Source organism: Balaenoptera ricei, chromosome 21, assembly GCF_028023285.1.
Source record: "Balaenoptera ricei isolate mBalRic1 chromosome 21, mBalRic1.hap2, whole genome shotgun sequence".
In the NCBI taxonomy this organism is placed as follows: domain Eukaryota; kingdom Metazoa; phylum Chordata; class Mammalia; order Artiodactyla; family Balaenopteridae; genus Balaenoptera; species Balaenoptera ricei.
Genome location: NC_082659.1, coordinates 38,210,229 through 38,233,657, shown reverse-complemented (window position 1 = coordinate 38,233,657; position 23,429 = coordinate 38,210,229). Strand labels below are relative to the sequence as shown.

Genomic DNA, 23,429 nt, shown 5'->3' with positions numbered 1-23,429 from the left:
CTGTGCCCACCGCCAGAACCAGCTGCAGCCAATCACAGCCCCCGACATGCCAAACAGTGCCGGGCGAGAGGCCGGCAGGAACCTGACACCCCCTCACTAGAGAGCCGGCCCGGCCAGGGTGGGGAGAGCCATCCCCGTCTGAACTCACCCCACAGCTCAGCCATCTTCCAGTGACCCAGACGCTACACCAGCAGAGAGCAGCCTGCAACGGCCGCAGGGCTGATCCCCGACCAAGGTCAGAACTCCCCCCAGTGTGACGGCCCCCATGCCGCTCCTGTGGTGGAAGGGACCGCAGGCAGAGACCAGGAGTGGAGTCTTTTTATTAATGGCTGCGTTTTCAAAGAACCGTTTTGTAAGCAGGAAAGCTCCCCAGGAAGGGATTGCATTAGTGCAACAAGGGGGAGCCTTGACGCCAGGCTCTCCAGACACGTCCAGGTGGAGACTTTTGGCCGAGGCCGGCTGCCAGGGATGAAGGGGCTGGGAGGACACGCGGCCCCTCCCCCGTCCCGGCGGGGCGCTAAGGCACCGGGCCCGCCTGGGTGGGCAGAACCACGTGCCGTCAGCAGGCCGGCAGCTTGCAGCCCTCAACCTGCAGCCCTTTGCTCAGGAGGAAGGCATCCTGCGTGGGGTTGCAACCCAGGAAGAGCTTCACCATGCCCTTGGCATCCTTGGAGCCGCCTGGCCTCAGAATGCAGCTTCTGTAGTCCATGGCAACCTGCCGAGAGGGGGCGGGGCTGCAGGAGGGTGGAGCTCCGCCTTCACTGAGGGTGTGGGTGTGGCCACCTCTGCTGTGACTGAACAAAGGGCAGGGGAGCAGGAGGTCCAGGGCAGGGCCCTCAGAGCCTAGCAGGCCCAGGCGGGCGGCACAAGCATCTAGGCCCAGGCCGAGGACCTCCGTGTTGGTCTGCGTGGCAGGACGGCCTCTCACCTTGCCACTCAGGACGCCCTCCTGCTTGAAGCATGTGTGGAACGTGTCCGCGGAGTACACCTCGCTGCACAGGCAGCCATAGGACTGGGCGTTGTATCTTCCTGCCAGGCGGCCGAAGGTCGCAGGCAGGTGGGTCCCTGGGACACACGTGGAGAGGCTCCTGCCCGGCCCCCTGGCCGCTCAGTGCCCCTTCCCCAGGGTGGGGGCCTCAAACAGCCCTGTCTGAGTCCCCTGCCACTAGAGGGAGTATTGGCCCAACACTTCTAGAAAACGGGGACCTTGTGGGCAACTCAGTGGAGGGACACAAATCAATCTTTGCCGACTTTCTGCTGAAGCTCACGAGGGTTCACCCCTAAGCCTCTTACAAGGTCAGCTGCCAAGGCTCCGAGGGATGAGTCAGGGCTCGCCCTCCAGCACGGGGAGAGCGCGGGTTAAAGCACTCATGAGGGAGTGAACCGCGTGTCCGCACCGACACGCATGGGCAAACCTCGTCGACGCGTTCTGTCCGGGCTATGAAGCCCTCTCCTGCCTCTTCCAGGCTCTCCAGAAAGCACGTGCAGATACGCCCACCCCACCCTTGGACTCCGCGGGCCACAGCTGGAGGTACCAGCCAAGGAACTGAGGCAGGAAGAGGCCAGAGGTCACCGGGCCTCGGCCAGAGCCTGTCAGTCGGTCCCCTTTCACGCACCACCAGACGATCCTCTTGACCTGGGCAGTAGCCGCCAACCGACCGCTAAGGTGGACCCGGCTCGTGCTTGGCTGCCTGGCATGGCTGGGCCCCCGAGGATCTCCTGGCAGAGGCGGGCATTCTCCTGGGCCGGGTCCGTGGGCGTCTGCGTGTGCAGTGCCTGGTCCACCTCGGCCAGGACGATCTGGCACAGGTTGAAGAGGCCTGGGGGGCGGGAGGAAGGAGATGGGGGGTTGGCACTGTGTCCAGGCCGCGCTTTCCAGCCGGGTGGTCTGGGCGCCCCCTTCCCTTCCCTCGGCCCGGCCGCACCTGGGTTGGCCTGTCGGGACTTGATGAACTTGTCCCGCAGCCCCTGGGGGACAGCGCTGCCCGTGCCCCACCGAGACTGGCAGCAGCGCCAAGGCCTCACAGGGTGTGGTGCCCCCGGCCCCAGAGCCTGCCCTCTGGTTCTCATCACTGGCTGTCACCAGACTCGCAGGCAACGTGACTTTCTTTTCTTTTTACTTTTTTCTGGCCCTCAGCCATGCAAAGGGGTGAAGCCCTGACACTCGCTGCCACGTGCATGGACCCTGAGAACACGATGCTCAGCGAGAGAAGTCAGACACAGAAGGACACACAGGGTGTAATACTACTGAGGGGAAACGTCCAGAACAGGTAGATCCACAGAGTCAGAGAGTGGGTTCCTGGTTGTCAGGGGCTGGGGAGGGGAGGGAGTGATAACTAAGGGCGTGAGGGACATTTTTGGGGTGATGGAAATGTTCCAAAACAGGGCAGTAGTGATGGCTGCACAGCTCAGTAAACTGTCCCCACGCGCTCCGGTGCAGCCTGTGAGAGCATCGCTCTCAGGACGAAGGGCTGACCGCAGGAAGACTGAACGAGCACTGGGTCCGGGGCCCAGACGCTGAGCTGGGGTCCCCCCGTGGGGAAGTCACTGGGACTTGCTGAGCCTCCACGGAGACTGGCAGCAGCCCCAGGGCCTCACAGGGCGCGGCGCTCCCGGCCCCAGAGCCTTCCCTCTGGTTCTCATCGCCGCCTGTCACCAGACTTGCAGGCAACGTGCCTTTCTTTTCTTTTGTCTTTTTTAAAGGCAACTCTTGAGTACATGTACTTAACATGCAGGGAACCAGTCCTGACTCCTTGATCTGGGGCTTCCAGCCTCCAGAGTCTCAAGGACATCCATTTCTCTTGTTTATGCGCCCAGTGCGTGGGCTTTGATGATGGAAGCTGACACCGAGGGCGTCGCCACGTGCGGGGTGACATCAGCAGAAGAATCCTGTGGCGAGGGTCTGCCTGAGGACCACGCGTGCCCGGGTCCTCCCCGGCCCCTGCCCGCAGCCCCGCGCCCGCACCCACCTGGGAGCGGAGCTGGTGCATCGCTTGCCAGAACTCGTGGAAGTAGGTCTCCAGCTCATCGTGCTGCAGCAGGGAGGGCGGGTCGGGCGTGGGCTTGGTGAAGTTGGCCACCCTGGCCACCATGGCGATCTGGCGGCTCCCATCCTGCTGCAGGCAGCCCGGCTGCAGGCTGAAGCAGGCTGCGTGCCCGGCCTTCCCTTCCCTGGGGAGGGACGCGGGGTGAGGCCCAGCTTCTTCAGAGGAGCTCCGGCCCACGGCCGACAGGTTCCCACACGCACTCACGCACCGAGGGTAGAGGTCCAGGTAGAACTTGCTGATGGATGACCTTGCCCGAGGCCGCGTCCCGGACTGTGTAGAGCCTCACATCTTCGTGACACACGTTGGCGCCCTCCTCCAGGTCGAAGGTCAGCCCCAGCAGCTCCTGGGAGATGCCCAGCAGCCCGCGCGTGACCACCTGCATGGGGAAGGACTCACTGAGCAGGTGCTGGTCCTCGTGGTAGCGCGTCTCCTCCCCCTGGTTCATGTAGTAGCGCAGGTCCCAGGCGTTGATGGGCCCGTCACAGTGCAGGCCCCGCCTCTGGCACTCAGTCTTCTTTAGCTCCAGGATCACGGCCGCTCCTGCTCCCCGAGGGGCTTCAGCTTCTGGGCCAGCTCATCTGCAGGCGGAGGGGAGAGGCTCGACTACGTCCTTGTGGAGGCCCCCCAGCCGCCCCCCACCCTGCGCCCCTTGAGGCAGAATGAAGGGTCCGGGAAGGTGACCCCCAAAGGCTGACACAGTGGAGTCTCAGGCAGCACCACGCCCAGTTAAGGTCCGCCTGACGCCCTCCCCACTGGGACTCAGGTGGAGGCGGGGTTACCTAGGAAAGTGGCCACCACCTGGCTGGTCTTGGCCATGTTCATCTCCAGCACGGAGTCGGCACGCGTGCTGAACCCCAGCAGGCAGGACTTCTGGGCCTGCAGCCTCACCAGCTCCCCGAGGATCGTGCAGTTCTCCTGGAACCCAGAGACGGCCGGCGCTGGGGACCGTGGGCCATGCCCTCCCTGTGGGACCCCGGGTCAGGTCTCTGCATGTGGGCAGGGCTCTCAGGCCACTGGCGGGCACAGCCAATCCCCCTCCCTCCTCCTCCTGGCCCGGATTTCTAGACACTTTGGTGCTGTCCTAACACGTGGTCTTTATTAACACAGGTCCTTTTGGAACCAGAAACAGCGTGAACCGTGATGGGCTCTAAGACCAAGGGCAGGAAGAAATGCGGCGAGGCTCTCCAGGAGCCACCCAGGGGCCTCCCCGGGCTCAACAATACAAACTTGGCTGCTGTGCAGAGAGCAGCTCATCCCCACGGCGCCCAAACACCCAGTCCCTGGACGGCGAGACGCCTGTTGCTGCAGGTGGCCCGTGGCTCGCTGGTGAGGCCCGGCCCCAGGTGTACGCCACCTTCTCTGGGGCCACCTCTCTGGTTCTGCGGTGGGGTTCTCCTGGGAGCCCCCAGTCACCACAGGACCAACGTGGCCTGTCTGCAGCCCAAGAAGGTGGGGACACAGGACTGTTCCCCGTGCCCCCCGCATCACCCGCGAGGCCCGGCAAGCACCAGTGGTGTCTGCGGGGAAGATGAAGGGCTCGTGCACAGCCCCCATCTACTGAAGATGCTAAACGGCAGAAGCGCAGACTGCAGCCACACGCCGTATGGACCAAACGCAAGTGTCCTTGCAGGACCCGGTGTCTGAATGTCAAGGCCGTGCCCAGGCCACAGTGAGAAGGCCCAGACCCCACGCAAGGCACAGAGAGGGGATGGGGGGAACATCTGCGAATCTGAGCTCATCAGGCATCACCCCAGAGGGAGAGGGAGAGGGAGAGAGGCAGAAGGAGATACGGAGGGAGAGGGAGAGAGAGGGAGGGAGAGACTTCTCTCCCTTCCCTGGGGGTTCTCTAGTGCAGCCAAGGCTGAAGACCACTGCATTTCAGGAGATGGGTCCTCGTAGAAAAGTTAAATAATAGCTCATGGCATTATGGACACATATTAAAAAGGCCCAAAATCTTGGGGAGTCAGGGAGGGGAGCTGGCGGCTGCCTCATAAACGAGGAGAGATTGGGCGTCAGAGAAGGGGCCTGTGCAGCCTGCCGCCCAGGGCCCCGTAGACTTCATCTCCCAGCTGTGGTCCAGGGCTGGAAGTCAGCGGGGAGGTCAGGCCGTCCAAGCATCAACGTTGACTTCAGGGCTAATCTAAAAGGTGCCTGGTGTCTGTTGAAGCAGAAAAAAGAGAAAACAGTGGGGAGAGCATGGGAGGGGGAGGGAGCCCCCCTCCTCAGCCCTTCTCCCTCTCTTCCTCCCTCCCTCTCCCTCGCTGCCTCTCCCTCTCCCTCTCCCTCCATCTCTCCCTCTGCCTCTCTCTGTCCCTTCCTCTCCCTCTCTCCCTCTCTCCCTCTCCCTCTCTCCCTCTCACTCTCTCCCTCTCCCTCTCTCCCTCCCACTTTCCCTGTCCCACTTTCCCTGTCCCTCTCTCCCTCTACCTCGTTCCCTCTCCCTCTCTCCCTCCCTCTCTCCCTCTCCCTCCCTCTCTCTCTCCCTCTCCCTCCACCTCCTTCCCTCTCTGGAGAGGGAAGGAGGTGGAGGGAGAGGGAGAGAGAGAGTGGGAGAGGGAGGTGGGAGAAGGAGAGGGAGAGGGAGAGAGGGAGGGAGAGAGAGATGTCTCTCCCTCCCTCCCTCTATTCCTCCCTCCCTCCCTCTCTCCCTCTCCCTCTCCCTCTCTCCCTCTCCTCCCTCTCCCTCTCCCTCCAACTCTCCCTCTCCCTCCGTCTCTCCATCTCCTCACTCCCTCCCAGAGAGGGAGAGACAGAGGGAGAGGCAGAGACGAGGGAGAGCGAGATAGGGAGAGGGAGAGGGAGGGGGCAGAGAGGGAGAGGGAGGGGGGAGAGAGGGAGAGGGAGAGAGGGAGGGAAACAGGGAGAGGGAGGGAAGGAGACTTCTCTCCTTCCCTCTCTCTCCCTCTTTCCCTCCCTCTCTCCCTCTCCCTCTCTCCCCTCTCCCTCCCTCCCTCTCCCTCCCTCTCCCTCTGAGTCTCCCTCTCTCACACTCTGTCTACCCTCTCTCAGGAAGGAGTGGGAGCAGGAGGGAAGGAGAGGCAGAGAGGGAGAGGGAGAGAGAGAGAGAGACAGACAGACAGAGACAGAGAGAGAGGAGAGGAAGCAGGGAGAAAACAGAGAAAGAACACACCATCTACATTTCTGTCAAATGACACCGGGGATCCTTACACAACCAGGAGAAAATTACACAGTGAGGCTCTTTCTCAGCTGGAGCTGGAACTGCAGACGGGGCCAAACACCACCAGGCTGGCCACACATGTCCAGCCGCTGCCCCAGTCCCATGAGTCCAGTCAACAGGGCTCTGAGTGTCTGCTCCAGGGAGCTGGGGTTCACCCACTCACCGGGGAGGCTGGGCCAAGCCAGTAGGGCCCCGGGCTGGACACATAGGGGGAAAAGCATCCCCACAGGACAGCTTGTGCGAGCAGATTCAGCTGCCAGATTCTAGAGGCCCGGGATCACCCTGTGGCCCGTGAAACCCAGGAGCCACGTGGGTCTTGCATCGTGATTCCTGTCCATTGGACTGCCAAGTTTATGTAGGGAATCTTGGAAACAGTGGTAACAAGACTGAATTGAAACGAGCTTTAGGCTATTATGGACCACTCTGAAGTGTGTGGGTTGCTAAAAACCCTCCCGGCTTCGCTCTTGTTGAACGTGAAGATCCCCGAGATGCAGCCGATGCTGTCCGAGAACTAGATGGGAGAACACCATGTGGCTGCCGAGTAAGAGTGGACCTGTGGAATGGGGAAAAGAGAAGTCGAAATCGTGACCGCCTCCTTCTTGGGGTCGTCGCCCTCGAGATGATTATCGGAGGAGGAGTCCTCCACCTCGCCACACATCTCCAAGACGGAGAAGCTTCTCCCTCAGCCAGAGCAGGTCACTTTCTAGATATAGGAGAAGAGAGAGATCACTGTCCCAGGAGAGAAATCACAAGCCGTCCCGATCTTCCTCTAGGTCTCCTAGCCTATCTAGGTCAAATGAAAGGAAATAGAAGACCACTTTGCAAGAGGAGTGGTGTACAGGAAATAACTTCATTTGACAGGAGTATATACAGAAAATTCAAGTTTTGTTTGAGACTTCCAAAGCTTGGTGCACTTTTTAAATGTTTTAGCTGTTCACATTTGTCTCTTGGGACAGTGACACATAAAGGTGTCATTCTCTATGGTTTGAAATGGGTCATATGAGGCATGTAATATGAAGAATTGTTACCTTACAATGTTCCCTTAAGCAAAATTGAATTTGCTTTGAATTTTTGGTCTTGCCTAGACTGATAATAAAACTCTGACTCCTGCCCAGCTAAAGTGTGATGTTTACTATTATGGAAACAACACTGGCAAACATTGAAAAGGCTTTCTGTAGCTGGGATATGGTATGCAGCTGTAGTTAAGCAAGCAGTCTTTAAAAGGTGCTGTGAACACAGCCAGCAGGTAAAAATTAAAGCTGCACCCTTACCCTAGATTAGACGTTTAAAAATTCCACTAGTCTTCACACCGGACAAGAGGTTGTCCAGTGACTTTAGAATCTAAGAAGTTTCAAGAAAGTTAGTTTACCTTTGACTTAGGTCATAAGTCCCCTGTGTGATTGCTGTACATGAATACATGGCTCTTTGTAATATTACTTGGGAATTTGAGAGTATTCAAGACACCAATGTCCTGCCAGATTAAGAGTATATTGTAGAGCTGAACTTTGAGTTACTGTGCAATTTTTTTTTTTAATAAATTTATTTATTTATTTATTTTTGGCTGTGTTGGGTCTTCGTTTCTGTGCGAGGGCTTTCTCTTGTTGCGGCGAGCGGGGGCCACTCTTCATCGCGGTGCGCGGGCCTCTCACTATCGTGGCCTCTCTTGTTGCGGAGCACAGGCTCCAGATGTGCAGGCTCGGTAGTTTTGGCTCATGGGCCCAGTTGCTCTGCGGCATGTGGGATCTTCCCAGACCAGGGCTCGAACCTGTGTTGCCTGCATTGGCAGGCAGATTCTCAACCACTGCGCCACCAGGGAAGCCCTGTGCAATTTTTCTTTCATGCCGTCATTTGTAATATGTTTTGTGACAATCCTTGGGATTAAAGTTTTGGTTCCAAAAAAAAAAAAAAAGAATCCGCCTGCCAATGCAGGGGACGCGGGTTCGAGCCCTGGTCCAGGAAGATACTACGTTCCGCAGATCAACTAAGCCCATGGGCCACAACTACTGAGCCTGCGCTCTAGATCCTGGGATCCACAACTACTGAGCCCCCGTGCCACAACTACAGAACCCGGCACGTCTAGAGCCCGTGCTGCGAAACGAAAGAAGGCACCGTAATGAGAGGCATGTGCCTGCAACGAAGAGGAACCCCCGCTCGCCACAACTAGAGAAAGCCTGCGTGCAGCAACGAAGACCCAACACAGCCAAAAATTAATTAATTAATTAATTTTTAAAAGAAGACCGCCATTGGGACGGCTGCAGGACAGCTCCACGCTCTGCTTCCCGACGGGGACCTGCACCCAGGGACTCGGGAGGCGCCCTTGCTCCTGGCGATGCGTCCAGAGGCCCCAGCGCAGGAAAAGCACACATGGCATCCACGCAGGGAGGCCGGGCCCGGGGAGCACACGGGGTCTCCCTGGTACTATTCTTGCCACTTCCCTACAGGTGTGAAGTTTTCAAAATAAAGCATTCGGGGAAGAGGGCAGAAGCTGAAAAAGCCGCCCAGGCCCCAGCCCTTCAAGACCCCATGCCGGGTCAGGTGCGGGAGGACCCTGTGAGATTAAAGAAACATCACAGAGAGCAGGGGCAGGGTGGGGTCTCGAGGGACAACCTCCTTCGGGGCAGAATCTCGGTAGACAGACCACCACCTTCCCCTAGGAAGGATCCAGAACCTTGGGACCCAAACACTCTGAGCGCCTCAGGAGAAGAAGGCCTTCCCGGGGGCAGGGCACACGGACGCCTCTCGACCACCCCGCGGGGCCTGCAGGCACCCAGCTCCTCGCGCGTGAATGGCAGGAAGGTCACGTCCCGGTTCAGGTTCTTGTTGAAGTCGATGCACAGGAGACTCAGCTTCTTTTTCTTTATTTTTTAAAAATTAAAAAAAAAAATTAAATCATTTATTTATTTATTTATTTATTTGTGGCTGCATTGGGTCTTCGTTGCTGCACACGGGCTTTCTCCAGTTGCGGCGAGCGGGGGACACTCTTCGTTGCGGTGAGCAGGCTTCTCATTGTAGTGGCTTCTCTTGTTGCGGAGCATGGGCTCTAGGTGCATGGGCTTCAGCAGTTGTGGCAAACAGGTTCAGTAATTGTGGCTCACGGGCTCTAGAGCGCTGGATCAATAGTTGTGGTGCACGGGCTTTGCTGCTCCGTGGCATGTGGGATCTTCCCGGACCAGGGCTCAAACCCATGTCTCCTGCATGGGCAGGCAGATTCTTAACCACTGCGCTAACAGGGAAGTCCTCAGCTTCTTCTTGATGCTCTCGATTTTCTGAAGGAAGAAGACGGCTGTAAAATCGGGGGGTGGGGGCACGAAGGGGGGGTTCAAGGAGAAGAGGCGGACGAGAGGAGGGAGATGGGAAGAAAGGGCCTCGGGTCCTAACTGTTAGGACCCTCCTCAGGAGTTACCCCAGGGTGACAGCCTAAGCTTCAGCCGTTTCAACGGACCTAAGTTTCTGTCCCTTCAGGGTCTATCTGGTTTGCAGAAACAGGTAGAAATGGACCAGCCTGGGGGAGGGAGCGACGCGGGGCGCAGAGGAAGGTGCCGGTTCCCCGGGGCCCCTGCCGGGCCAGCAGCAGGCGGGGCGCCTCGAGGACCTGCCCAGGCTGCGACCCCTGCCCAGCCCAGGACTCAGCGCGCCTGGCCCCACTCCCGGGCTGAGCAGACGTGCCTGTCCGAGGACAGGAAGGGCGCTGGGGGAGCGTGCCCGCTGGCTCTGCCAGGCCCAGGGGCTCGTCGGGCACGCCTGGCTCAGAAGCAGCCCGAGGGACGCCGGGCCTCTGCGGGCAGCAGGCGCCGTGCCGGGCACTGGCCTCCCTGCAGCCTCATGGCCCCACCGGCCACGACTGGGCAGGAGCACAGGGCGCCCTGGGAGGGCGGGGCGGCACTCAGGACCCCGCCCCGTGCCAGCAGGCCGCCTCTCCTGGGCGCCCGCCTCCACAGGCGTCCCCGTGGTCCCTCGGGCCAGTGGTTCTCAAGTGTCAAGGCAGTCTGCGCAGCCCCACTGTCCACACCCTCACCTCCCCCAGCCTCGAAGCTCCATGTGCCCGCCGCTCCGGAGGACTTCGGGGCCCACGTGCCCGGGCCGCACCCTGGATGCCGGAGCCCCACAGTCCTCTGAGTCCCGGTTTCCTCCACCGCAAGGCACAGCACCGGCCGAAGCGGGACAGCGTTTGTGCTGAGGAACAAGAACTGTCACTGAGCCCTGGGTCGGGCCTGGTACCCGCGTTAACCGCGTCTGTCACTTTCTGACGCAAACCAGCCAGCGCAGGGCTGCACCCCAGCCCCTTCTGTACAGGGCTCCCACACTCGGGGCCACCGTCCCCCTGCCCTCATCACCCCGGAGAGGCCCAGGGCCCCGGGCTCATTCTAGCCAATCCTGAGCCTGCTCCTTCCCGGGGACCCACACCTCAGGCTCCAGTCCCCAGCCACCCCTCCCCTCATTCCTGCCGAACCCTCGTGCTCCTGGGAGGCCCTAGGTGACAAGGCGTGCCCCTGCCCAGAACCATGAGTGACAAGCTCTTTCCTCATCTGCTGGCCTCACTGTTCTCTGTCCTCCACACAAACCGACTCGGTCAGCTCTCACGACCACCTGTGAGGGGGTCCTCGGGTCACGCACATTGCAGATGGTGAACAGGGACAATGGGGTCCAGGGACCAGCCTCCGGGGACCCAGCCAGTTGGTGGCAGAGCTGGGTCTGATCCCGGCCATCAAGATGCATGTAGCCACGGCGCCCCACGCCACGCACCGAGGTGACGCACTCGACCATGGGTGGCTCGCAGTGCCCGCCCCCCTCCCCACCCCACGGGGTTGCCTCCCGGGAGGGGCCGGGCTGCCCATCGCCCGCCTGTCCAGGGTGCCGCAGGGACCCCGTCCTGCTGGACCAGGAGTGGGAAGAACTGAGGGCTCTGGGGTCCACGCTGGGGGCAGAGGGGTGTCAGGCAGCTGGGAGGACCTGAAGGGACAGGCCCCCCGGGGGGGGCCCACTGGGAACCCACGCGGCCGCAGGGCTCAGCCAAGAGAGGAGAGAGGGGGTGAAGGCGGACGCCATGCTCTTCAGCCTCCCATTGTCCCCCAGCCTCCGTGCCCAGCAGGAGCCACGCTGTGAATTACGGGAGAGAGGGGTCGGGCCTTGGCCTCCAGTCCTGGCACACAGCTCCTAAACCTAAAGCCACAAGCCGGGTTGTATCTTACAGCCCCCCTGCCTGCCCACCTCCTGCGAGGGGACAGGGCCAGAGGTTGCAATGTGAATCCGTTGCCCATGGTCCCCGCTGTAATCGTGCTCATGGAACAAAATCTCGGTAAACATGGGGTTCAGAGAGCTGCGGGGTGGGTACCTGCAGGCGGCCTCGAAGCCCCGCGCCCCGCCCCACGCCTCCCCACCTCCTCCTTCCACCTGGCTGTTCCTTTATAATAGCCCGGTGCTCTAGTCCGTGGACTGGGGGCCTGTGTTCTGGGGGCCCGTGTTCTGGGGGCCCGCGCTAGCCAACGAACGGAACTCAGGCTGGGGGCGTGGGAACTCCTGACACAGCCTGTCGGCCACAAGCGCAGAGGACGACGTGGACCTGTGGCTGGCGTGGGCCGAGCCCTGACCTGCGGGCTCTGACTCGGGTAGATGGAGTCCGAACTGAACTGCAGAAACCCGGCAGTCCCAGCGCTGCTGCTGCGGGAGCCCCACGGGCCTGGCGTCGGGACGGAAGCTCTGTGGGAGCGGGGGCTGAGGGTGGAGTAGGCTCGGAGGAGGGGGTCCTTCCTTGAGACCTCCCACCAAAGCCACGGGGGGCGGGGGGCCCGGATGAGGCGGGGGTGAGGCGGGACGCAGGGAGGGGTCCACGCCGCCCGTGCTCTGGGGAAGCCCTGTGACCCTGAGGACCGAGGGCAGAGCAGGTGCAGAGGGAGCGCTGGTCCACGTGGACCTTCCTTCCTAGGGTTGAGGCGGCAGAGAGATGGGCAGAGGCCGGCACGCGGGGCTCAGGCCAGGCGCTCCCCTACTGCGAAACTTCCTCAAAAAGCAGCCATCGCAGGACTCGGCAACCGCAGTCATGGGCACTTACCCCGGGGAAATGGAGACTGAAGTCCACACAGAAGCTGTACACAAACGCTCGCCTGACTGGGAAGAGCCCCAGACCGAAAGCCGCCGGGGGCCTTTCCAGGGCAACGGATGACAGGGGCAGTCGTGTCAACGTCAGGATCCTGCTGGGACGCTGACTTGACTTTCACAAGAGGTGACATTGGGGAAAAGTGGGCAATGTAGTTTCGCTTTCTAGGAAGCTGGCCAGCTCCTTTCCAGAGCGGCTGCACTGTCCTCCGCTCCCTCCAGCGACGACTCCCCTGTTCTGTGCTGCCTCGCCAGCACTGGGCACCGTCTCCATGTTCTGCTGGGAGCAGAACTTAGGTTTTCTTGTTCTAGGAGAAGCTCCAGAGTGACTCGCTAAGGCCATTAACGAGTAATTATTTCCCAATGAGTGGCTATTTCCAGTTAAAACCAAAAGCCACCTAATTATTGCTTTTCCCATAAAATTAAATATGAAATCTACATTATGTAATTGTACACTTATTTCCCCCTTTGTGTATTCTAATTTATTCCTGAGAAACCTAAGATGCCATCTTGCAGACTGCCCACAGTGGCTACGATTTGGGCAGCAGCAAAGGTCAACTTTAAACATTTTGCATCTAAAGTGGCTTTGGATACCTTTGGATAGAAAGTACAGTCTGAGCCATTTTACAAAATGTGCGGCCATTTTACAAAACAGCTTGACAGTTCCTGCAAGTGTTAAACATAGAGTTACCCTATGACCCAGCAGTTCCACTACTAAATATATACCTAAGAGAAATAGAAACTTATGTCTGCACAAAAGCTTGTACGTGAATGTTCATAGAAGCATATTTCTAAAAACAAAAGGTGGAAAAAATTCAAATGTCAATCTGACAAATGAATAAACAAAATGTGGAATATCCGTACGATAGAATAGCATTCAGCTATAAAAGGAATGAAATATTGATCCATGTTACAACATGGATGAACCATGAAAGCATTCTGTAAAGAAAAGCAGCCACTCTCAAAAGATCACCTATTGTATGGTCCCATTTATATGAAATGCCCATAATAGCAAATCTCTAGAGACAGAAAGGAGATTAGTGGTTGCCTAGAGCTGAGAGGGTTGAGAGAATGAAAAAACATTGTTAATGTGTAATGGGTTTCTTTGTGGGGGGACAGAAATCTAAAATTGGATGGTTGTGATGGTTACACACGTCTTTTAGTGGTTACACTAAGAACCACTGGGGCTTCCCTGGTGGCGCAGTGGTTGGGAGTCTGCCTGCCAATGCTGGGGACACGGGTTCGAGCCCTGGTCTGGGAAGATCCCACATGCCGTGGAGCGACTAGGCCCGTGAGCCACAACTACTGAGCCTGTGCTCCGCACAAGAGAGGCCACGATAGTAAGAGGCCCGCACACCGCAATGAAGAGTGGCCCCTGCTCGCCACAACTAGAGAAAGCCCTCGCACAGAAACGAAGACCCAACACAGCCAAAAAATAAATAAATAAATAAAATTAAAAAAAAAAAAAAGAACCACTGAATTGTATACATTAAAGGGTTAAATTATGGTATGTAAATTACATCCCGATAAAGCTGTTAAAATTACAATTTTATATTTATAAATTTGAAAATTCATCCAAAATTACAAATTCTTAAAACACGCAACCTAACAAGACTAACCCAAGAAAAGAAATATCTAAAAACTCTGTAACTACTCAAAAAGTTGTTTGTATAATTAAGTCCCTTTACAGAAAATGATTTCCAGGGATAAATGGCTTTCCAAGTAAATTCTTCCAAATATTTAGGGAAGAAATATTGGTAATCTTACATAAAACCCTTCCAGGAAACAGAAAATAATATATTGCTCAAAATTTTTATAAGGCCAACATAAGCTTCAGATCAAAAGTAAAAAGAATATTACAAGAATAGAATCATAGACCAGTTTCTCTTTTGAACATGCATGCAAAATTTGTAAATAAAAGCACAAACTGTATCCATGGTATGTAAAACAGTAATATATCACAATCAAAGTGGCTTTATTCTAGTAATGCAAGGTTGGTTTAATGTTCCCACATGAAACTGATCCCAGGAATGAATCAGAGTGGGAAAAAAAGTCATTTAAAAAAGAAGTCTTGGGAATTCCCTGGTGGTCCAGTGGTTAGGGCTTGGCACTTTCACTGCTGGGGGCCTGGGGTTCAATCCCTGGTCAGGGAACTAAGATCCTGCAAGCCATGAGGCAGCCCACCCCCCCCAAAAAAAGAAAAAATGAAGTTTTAACCAGGAGAAGCACAAGAGTGAATAAACATAACAGATAATGCCTTATGAAAAGTAGGTGATTATGGAATACTCTAAACTTTTAAAACAAACAGAAATTGCTAAAGATTCAAGAGGATGTGACAAATGTTGTACATAGGCAAAAGATAAAATAAAATAAAATATACAAATGATGGGAGCCCAAAAATCCAGATGCCCAAGTCCCATCTCTGAAAATCCTCATTCAATGGGTTCTGGATTTCCTCTCTGTTTAAAAACCTACAGGTGATTCTCATACGATTCATAGACACAATGTAAAGCTTCTGCTTTACAGGAAATAATACCAGATTATTTTGTTATTTTGTAGTTATATTAACAGGCTGTACTATTGACGGATAAGTCTGATGTCAAAATGCACTCCCCACTAGGGTTAAAAAAGGAACTAGTACTCGCTACTGCTACTTGGTGGCAGCACACATATATTGCAATGGCAATTATTGTAGGAAGCCAAATTAATGGAACATTTCAGAAATGCAAGACTACATAGAGGTCACCTAGTCAAACTTCCAACTATTATAGTTGTGAAAACTAAGGCCCATATAAATGAAACGATTTATCTCCAAAGAGGGTTAGTGAAAGAGTACGAAATAAAAAACATCTCTGAACTTTTAATTTAGTTCTATTTTTATTAATCTCAATATTAGCTCAAACTTCAGTGTGACAGATTTGAGATTGAATTCTTGCTTGAATTTAGTGGTTGCGTGCCTTTTAGTAAGTTACTAAAACACTTTTAACTTCGCTTTTCACATATGTAAAATGGTGAGCCTTGACTGATATAGAGTATGAGATAGCCTAGCACTGTTTTTAACACAAACAAGTACTTAAAATTTTTTGCCTCTCATCCCTCTTAAACAACCTCTATCCTCTTAACAATAAAAGTGTCTTTCAGCTAGCAAAGCACCCCAGAGCTGACCACATTCTGGCAAGAGATATAAGATTCCTTTTCTTACTGAGGGCTCTTTATACCTGATATTTGAACTGCACTGAAACATGAACATCTCTTGTTTATACTGTATTAATGGATTTGATAGATGAATTTTAAAAAGTAATATGCAGGAGTTAAGCTGCATTAGTCTCAAGAAATATAATTCGATAGTGGTGGCTAGAATGATAAACAGTGTTTGGACAGGGAGTCCATATTGGATATGAACAACCTGTACTCCCATTCGTCTATTAAGTATAAATAAAATCCTTTCAAAATCTGTTTTAAAGGGCAGTTAGTTTCTTCTGCCTCATTTAAGTTACCTGCAAGAAAAAGACAATCTCCTGAATCCTTGTTTAAAAGGCTTTTAATATAAAGCAAATAATTTTTTGCAACATTTCCCAAACTTTTCATTATCAAATTAGCTGAGGCTTCTCAACGATTATCATTTCACAACAATATCTCCATTTTCACCTTCTTTAAATGAATTGGCCTAATAGATGTGCTATTAAAACAGAGCTTCACCCTCAACATATTTTAAAGTTTGTATTCAAACAGTATGAAGAAAACAGGATCAGGGAATTCAGCCATAAAAGTGAATGGATTACTGATACATGCTACATCATGGATGCAACTAAGTGAAAGAAATCAGGCACGAAAGGCCACATATTGTATGGTTCCATTTATACGAAATGTCCAGCAGTGGCAAATCCATACACACAGAAAATATTATACATTAGTGGTTGCCAGGGGTTTGGAAGAGAGGGAAATAGGGAATGACTGCTTTAAATGGGTGTAGGTTTCCTTTTGGGGTGATGAAAATGTTTTGCAACTAGGCAGTGGTGACAGTTGCACAGCATTGTGACAGTACTAAATTCCACTGAATTGTACAGTGAATTGTAAAATGATCAAAATGGTGAATTTTATGTTATGTTCATTTTACTACAATAAAAAGGAGAAAGAAATAGGGAAAGACTTTGAGTTTGGGAAAGTAAGGTGAACTGGTCAAGAAAAAGACAGCTCTACTATTCGGTTTTCTCTCAGCTCTCCCAGTGCATTAATCGTCAGCAAAAAGTAGCCTGAACTTGTAGATGACAGTCATTCAACAGAGTCCAGGGAAAAATAAATAAAATAAAACCCAACTATTCTGATTTAGCACATCTATGACAGGTTAACTTCCTGCTCAGCCACATGGACATTCATGAGGACGTTTCAAGTTAGGTGTCCTCTACTCCAGTACTTTACTCACAGCTCATTCACACATGTATGCAACAGCATTTCTTCATTTAATGGACTCTGCAGTGCTGGTTGTCATCAGTCTCACGAAAAGGAAAGGAGGAAAAAGCCTCCACACTGGCTTGGTGGTCTTGGGATGAAATGGATGCAGAAGACAGCTTGATTGTCAAACTGGAAACTTTTATTTTCCTTTTCCTCTTCTTTTTATCTTTCCTATCAGGTCTTCTGTCCACTTCCCACTGCCTTCTTTCAAACAGGAAAGACACTGATTAGCTGCTGGATTTTTTTTTTTTTTGTTAAAACAACTATTGTTTTAGATTTCTTGTTGTTCGCTGAATGTTATTGTTTTTACTGCCAAATGAGCTTCAGTGGGTGATGTAGGGGGTCTCTTGGGAACTTAACTTTTTCAAGTTGAAGTGGAAAAGCTTTTTTGTTTGAATTGGCTTTTACTGGGTGCTTCAAGATTTGCTCTTAGCTCTTTGATGGGGGACTGAATAGCACTAGGTTTCCTTTGAGGTCCCAGTAAATAAAGGATCCCATGTCCTCCTGGGCACTTTATCGGGATTTTGCTGTGTGTGCTCTCTAACAGCCAGATACAGATTCCAGGAAAATGACATATAAGTGAATATAAATAATCTAATATTTTTAGAATTTGCTTTGGCCATACTCCTGGTCTCATTCTACTTCTTGTAGCAGATGGCTTTAAAGAGCATTAGCTATGTATATATTAATATAATATACATATACCAATACTAAATATTATATTGGTGTATAAATGTAATATATTACTGTTTATATGAATGTATAACAATTATGTATTATATTAACATGTATTTTTGCATAGCATATTTTATACACAAACTATATGACTAATGCAATGTATTTATATGTTTAATATGTTCACAGTATTAATATGATATATCATGTAATATTGATTATAAAATAATTATATCATAATATAGAAATATATCATTGTTATCTGATATAATACATTATATTTAATGTATTCTATATAACAGAATACATAATGTATTATTATAAGACAAGTATATTATATAATATAAATATAATACTTATATAAAAGTATATATATTTTAATTATACACTACACATACAAGTATGTATAACTATTTATAATTTTATTTACGTAGGAATCTGTTCATAACAATTGACGTAAAAATATGCAATACTTTAAATCAAATGGGCCATAATCTCACTACCTACACATAATTACTTTTAAAATCTTGAACCCTGTCTAAATCATGCTTACATATCTCTCAACCTGTTTTTCTACACATGCACATATACACACATTTATACACAATATATATGTATACTACCACTTTTCAGTTCAATGTATATAAATACATGATATATATAATTATATTCCTGTGTATGTAGACAAATATAAATCAAAGGTATGGGTATAGGTATGTATTTCACATATTTATATAAATATATCATATAAATAATGTATGTGTATATAAATACATGATTATATACATACATACACAGAAATATACTTATTTAAACAAGAGACCTAAATAAACATAGTTCTCAAAGAATAAAACTAGTTATGTCTCACCGTTTCAATAACAGTTTATAGTTTTCTACTGTATGTGCTTCTATAATTGTTATGAACAATTCCCATTTGTTGAATGTTAAGTTGTTTTAATTTTTGCCATTATTAATGAGGCTCTGAAGAACATGGTGGGCAAGATTACTTGAAAAACTCTCCTAAAAGAAAAGAGTTCGGTATGCTAGGTGAAATGGAAACAACTTATTTTTAAGTGCATGTCTGATTTTTGAAGTGTGCAGTAGAAATTTCCAGGACCCCTGAAAGAAGGGGGGTACATGTGTGAGAGTTATAGCTATATTAAGAGTGGACTGAAGATCTTGATAGCTTAGAACAGAAGCTGGCAATCCTGTTTTTATGGAGCAAAATAGCAAATATTTTAGGCTTTGTGGACCAAAGAGGCAAAATTGAGGATATTATTTGGGTACTTAAGTAACCATTTAAAATATTACCAGTTAAAATGTGAACATTATTCATAGCTCATAGGCCATAAAAAATAGGCAGCTGTCTGCATTTGGAATACAGGCCATAGTTTAATGACACACCTGACCTGACACAGAGACTTGCTGTTAAAATGGCCATGACCACATGGGAGGCAGGAGATAAGACTCCATCCCTCCTAGATGGGAAGTTAGAACTAAACCTATCTATCCCTAGGTTCACCTTTAATGAAACGGTGTGCCATTAAAAAACATATCTGCTGGCAAAGGGAGACTAAGACCAAATTCTCTTGACCTCTGCTCTGGGTAGGAAACAGGTAGAAAATCTTGAGAATTCTGAACCCCAGATCTGTGTTCACAGTGTTTGGGTTGCAAATTTATTTGCGGTCTTGCAAACAGAAGGGAAGAAATTACCTTAAAATGCTCCCAGATGGGTGGTATTCCAAACACAGAACTAAACACTCTCTGGAGAGGTAGACCTTCAACCCAGGCCTATAGCGTTCCCACAGATAAAGTTTAGCTAAACATGAGCTCATGATCTAAATTCACACACTAATGAAGAAATCAGCTACAGTGGGAGAGAATCAGCAAAAGCAATCAATACCAGAATTAGATTCCCAAGGCCATCCATTGAATGTTGGAATTATCAGGTGCAAGGTAGAAAACAGACATAAAACTAGGACTGAAACAAGGAACAGGATGTTTTAAAAGAGTGGGTAGGCTCTTTAAAAAATTTCTAAAGTACATGTCATTGATAAAGCTAAAAACTCAAAGCTTGTGTAAAACAGCAGATTAATCATGGAGAAGAGTGAAATTATGCTGTTTTTAAAAATATGGCAAATCAGATTTTCTGCCTAATTATATAAGTAGATTTATCTTAAAAAAAATACACATATTTTAAAGACTTATTGGCTGGAAAATAACTAAAGGATATTTCAGAGGGCTACTCTCCAAAGAAAAGTGAGAAGTAGCAAAACACAGAAAGTCGAGGGGAAAAAATGTCAATATATACATTGCTATAGGGTGCACTAAGGCTTAGGCCAGCAACAACGTGGAGGTGCTGACCCTTAGATACTTACAACTAAGCTGGCATCTTCAAAAAGTGCAACTATTTATAACTAAAAAGATTTATTAAAATTAATAACCAAGTGTTTTAATTGACATCAGAAGAGCAAAACAATAAACCCTGAGAACATAGAAAAAATAGATAATAAAGATATGAGCAGAACTTAATAAAACAGAAAAAAGTATAAAATTGAGGTGATTTAGTAAGTCAAAAGAATACTCTTTGAAAAGATTTTAAAAACACACTTTGATTAAGCAAAACAAAAACGTAAGTAAATAATACACAGAAAGAATCAGGACAATGTTATAGCAGAGGGTACAAACAGAGAATATATGAAATGCCAGTAAATTTGAACATTTATGTAAAGTGGACAATTTCCTAGCTCCTAAAGTTTACCAAAACTGACACAAGAGGAAATATATAGCTGGAGTTCTTTCACCAGTAAAGGAATTAAGTCAATAGTTTACAATCTTTCACCAAGAAAATACTAGACCCACCCAGAACGTTTGGGTGGGGAATTCTATCAAACTTCTATTAAACAGATAACATCAGTATTAATAAAGAAAAACTTCTAGAGAGTAGCAAAGGAAGAATGCTCCTTTATTCATCTTAGGAAGTCTATATAATCCTAATACTGAAAATAGATTAGGACTGTAAGGAAAAAGAAATTTACAGGTCAAATTTACTTGTAAATATAAAAGCAAACATTTTAAGCTATGATATTAGCTACTCAGGTTCACTAGAGTAAGAAAAAGCATGAGCAAGTTAGGTCGTCCAATGAATGAAAAGGTAGTTTAATGTCAAGAATATATTTCAATAGATTGAAATCACCACATTTTATTTCTTTCATCTGTCTCTTTAAAAAATTGATAAGTACTTATATTGATCTCTCTTGTACTAGGCACTGTCCTAAGTCATTTACATATTTACTCCTTTAAACCTTCTATTATCCCTGGGGGAAGGTTCTATTTTGCTTCCATTTCTTAGCTAAGACTCTAACCCCCAGGAAAGTAAAGCAACATTTGCAAGTTTTGTGGATGGTCAGTGATGGGACAAGTACAGGAACATCCAAAGTCTGTGCTTGGAAACAGCGCCCCATGTTGACACTCACATTACAGATGAAAGGAAAGGAACCATGCACTTACCATACAGATGAAATCTCACGTTACAGGTTAAAGGAAAGGAACCATGCACTTACATTATAGGTTAATACCCACATAACAGGTTAAAGGAAAAAGAAACATGTGCTTCTCTCAAAAGCTGTAAAGAGAGCATATCTATTTCTAAATATATTTCCCAATTTATTTTGCTTGTTTTCTGACCTTTGTAGTGCATTTTGCCATGAGGAAAACTTTAATTCTTATATAATTAAATGTATCCTTTTTTCTTTGTATCTTAGAAAGGTGTTCCTCATGAATAATTTATTTCAAGTCTCCCAGGTTTATGATACTTTTACAGTTTCATAATTTATTACTTTTAACTAGTTGCTATATCTAGAATTTATTAATGATAGCCATATTTTCCCACTTTTGTTGAATAAGTTTGGCTACTGATCCAAAATGTCAATATTATTTTAATCTCAAATCCCTTACGCTCTTGCATCTAATTTTAAGATGCTTCCTATTCCACTGGTTGTTTTGTCTATCTGAAACAAAATGCTACCTTAACTATAATGTAATTCTAATATAATAAATGTAATTAGTAAACATAATACCATATATAATAAATAGCATAATATAAAATAACCAAATATAATTTACCATATAACAAGGTCAAAAGAGAACAAAACTATACAATCAGTTGAAATATCCCCCAAAGACATTTTATAAAATTCAATATTCATTTCTAATTTAAAAGAAATAGTAAAATAGGGGTTGATGAATGCTTCCCCAGTAAGAAGAAATTATATATCTAAAAGAGAAAGAGATAAATGATAACCTTTAGTAACACTGGCAATAAATACAGGACAAGATGAAGATGCCTGATATAATGTTAAAGAAAAACTATTATGTAACATTGTCTTTGCAGCACTGATGAGTTCAGTGAAAAGAGAGTCTCACAGAAAAGAGTATCTCGTTCTTCTTAATGTCTGTACACTTGTCCATTGCATGAACAGAACAGCTTATTTAACCAATATGTTACTGATCTGCATCTGGATTTCTAGGTTTTCATGGAATTTTATTAGGCACAATTGTGACAAACTCTAGGACTTCCTCTTATGTTTATATCTTTTGAAGGAAACAATATCTCCACAGATGATTTATCTGGGCTGGCTGCTAGCCGACTATGGCTACTTCTCAGTTCTTCCCTTTACATTCCTAGTCAATATGAAGACGGAAGGCAAGAAGGTCTTCTGTTTAGAGACTGTAAAGATAGGTCTTGGTGATAAAGTCTTGGTGGTAAAGGCTAAACGTATCAACCCAGAACAAGTGTTTTTCCAGCTGTAACTATGTGTGATTCCCTTGGCTTGATGCTGTAGAGGATGTACGGCAGGACTGTAGGATCTGCCCTCAAAGTGCTTCCAGTAAGATGAGCTAAGTCAAGTATGGTGGCATATCTAATTCAAGACAAAATACAATGGCTCCTTTTCTCTCATAGCAAAACTTCGTGGAGTGAATGTACAAGTCACTGTAGGATCTTAATTAAAGGAACACAATAAATCTTGTATTGGAAGGTGATTATTCTGGTCTCTTTGTAGAGATGAATTGGAAATTGTCTAGAAGAAGGAAAATTAGCTTAACCAAAGTTAAACTCATAAATAATTGAGCATTAATTAAACATCTGTGGCCTATGTTTCTCTTTGATCATACTTTCTCCCAATTTATACACCTCTTTGATACCCGATTAATCATTGTCAAAGATGCAATTAACAATGATTATTACTGTGTATTAGGTTTTGCCTGGGCCCTGAAGAAACCATCCTAAATTATGAGCTATGATTGTCACTTGATTTTCTCACAAAGAACAATCAGAACTCCTGGTCTGAAGTGGCTTGGAATGTGAAACTAATGAGTCTCTTAGATATTATTAGAGGACCCTACAGAGCCCATTGGTGAAAGTTTGGAAAACACTGGGCTTCTTAAAATTAATTCTTGTAGTGTGTTATGAAAGATGACTGAACCAAAAGGATAACGGTGTTTCTGGTTCTGTTGTTAGCATTCTCCATGGAAACATCGTGGAAGCTTCTGGACTCAATTTCCTTCCCCATGTGTGAATGTCACTGAAAATATCCAACTCCATTCTATCCCCATAGAACTTCAGAAACTAAGCAAAATGAAGACTCAAAATTCATTTCAAATAATGAAATGAAAATATAATGTAGAATGGAACTGGGAAAATACCTGGTTTAAATTCTGGAAAGTACTAACTATACAACTCTGGATAAGTTGCTTAATCTTGTTTAGTCTGATTTCATGCGGATCTCACAGGATGTTATGATGATTAATTTAATACCTTTGTATAACGTACAGTGTTATGTAATTTCTTCTTGTTCTTCTTGAGTCAATTCATATCTTTAAGCAACTCACTTTAAAAAATAGTTACTTACTTGCTTAAATTACTCTTACCTTCTATTATCAGCTGAATTGTATCCTGCTCAAGTTAATATGTGGAAGTCTTA

The 23,429-nt window shown here is 48.5% G+C and overlaps 1 pseudogene; it reads right to left on the bottom strand.

Annotated features, from left to right (window-relative positions):
- Nucleotides 1-303: 303 nt before the first annotated feature.
- The window catches only part of LOC132356639 (thimet oligopeptidase-like), a 73,289-nt pseudogene continuing 50,163 nt past the window's right edge, over nt 304-23,429 (bottom strand).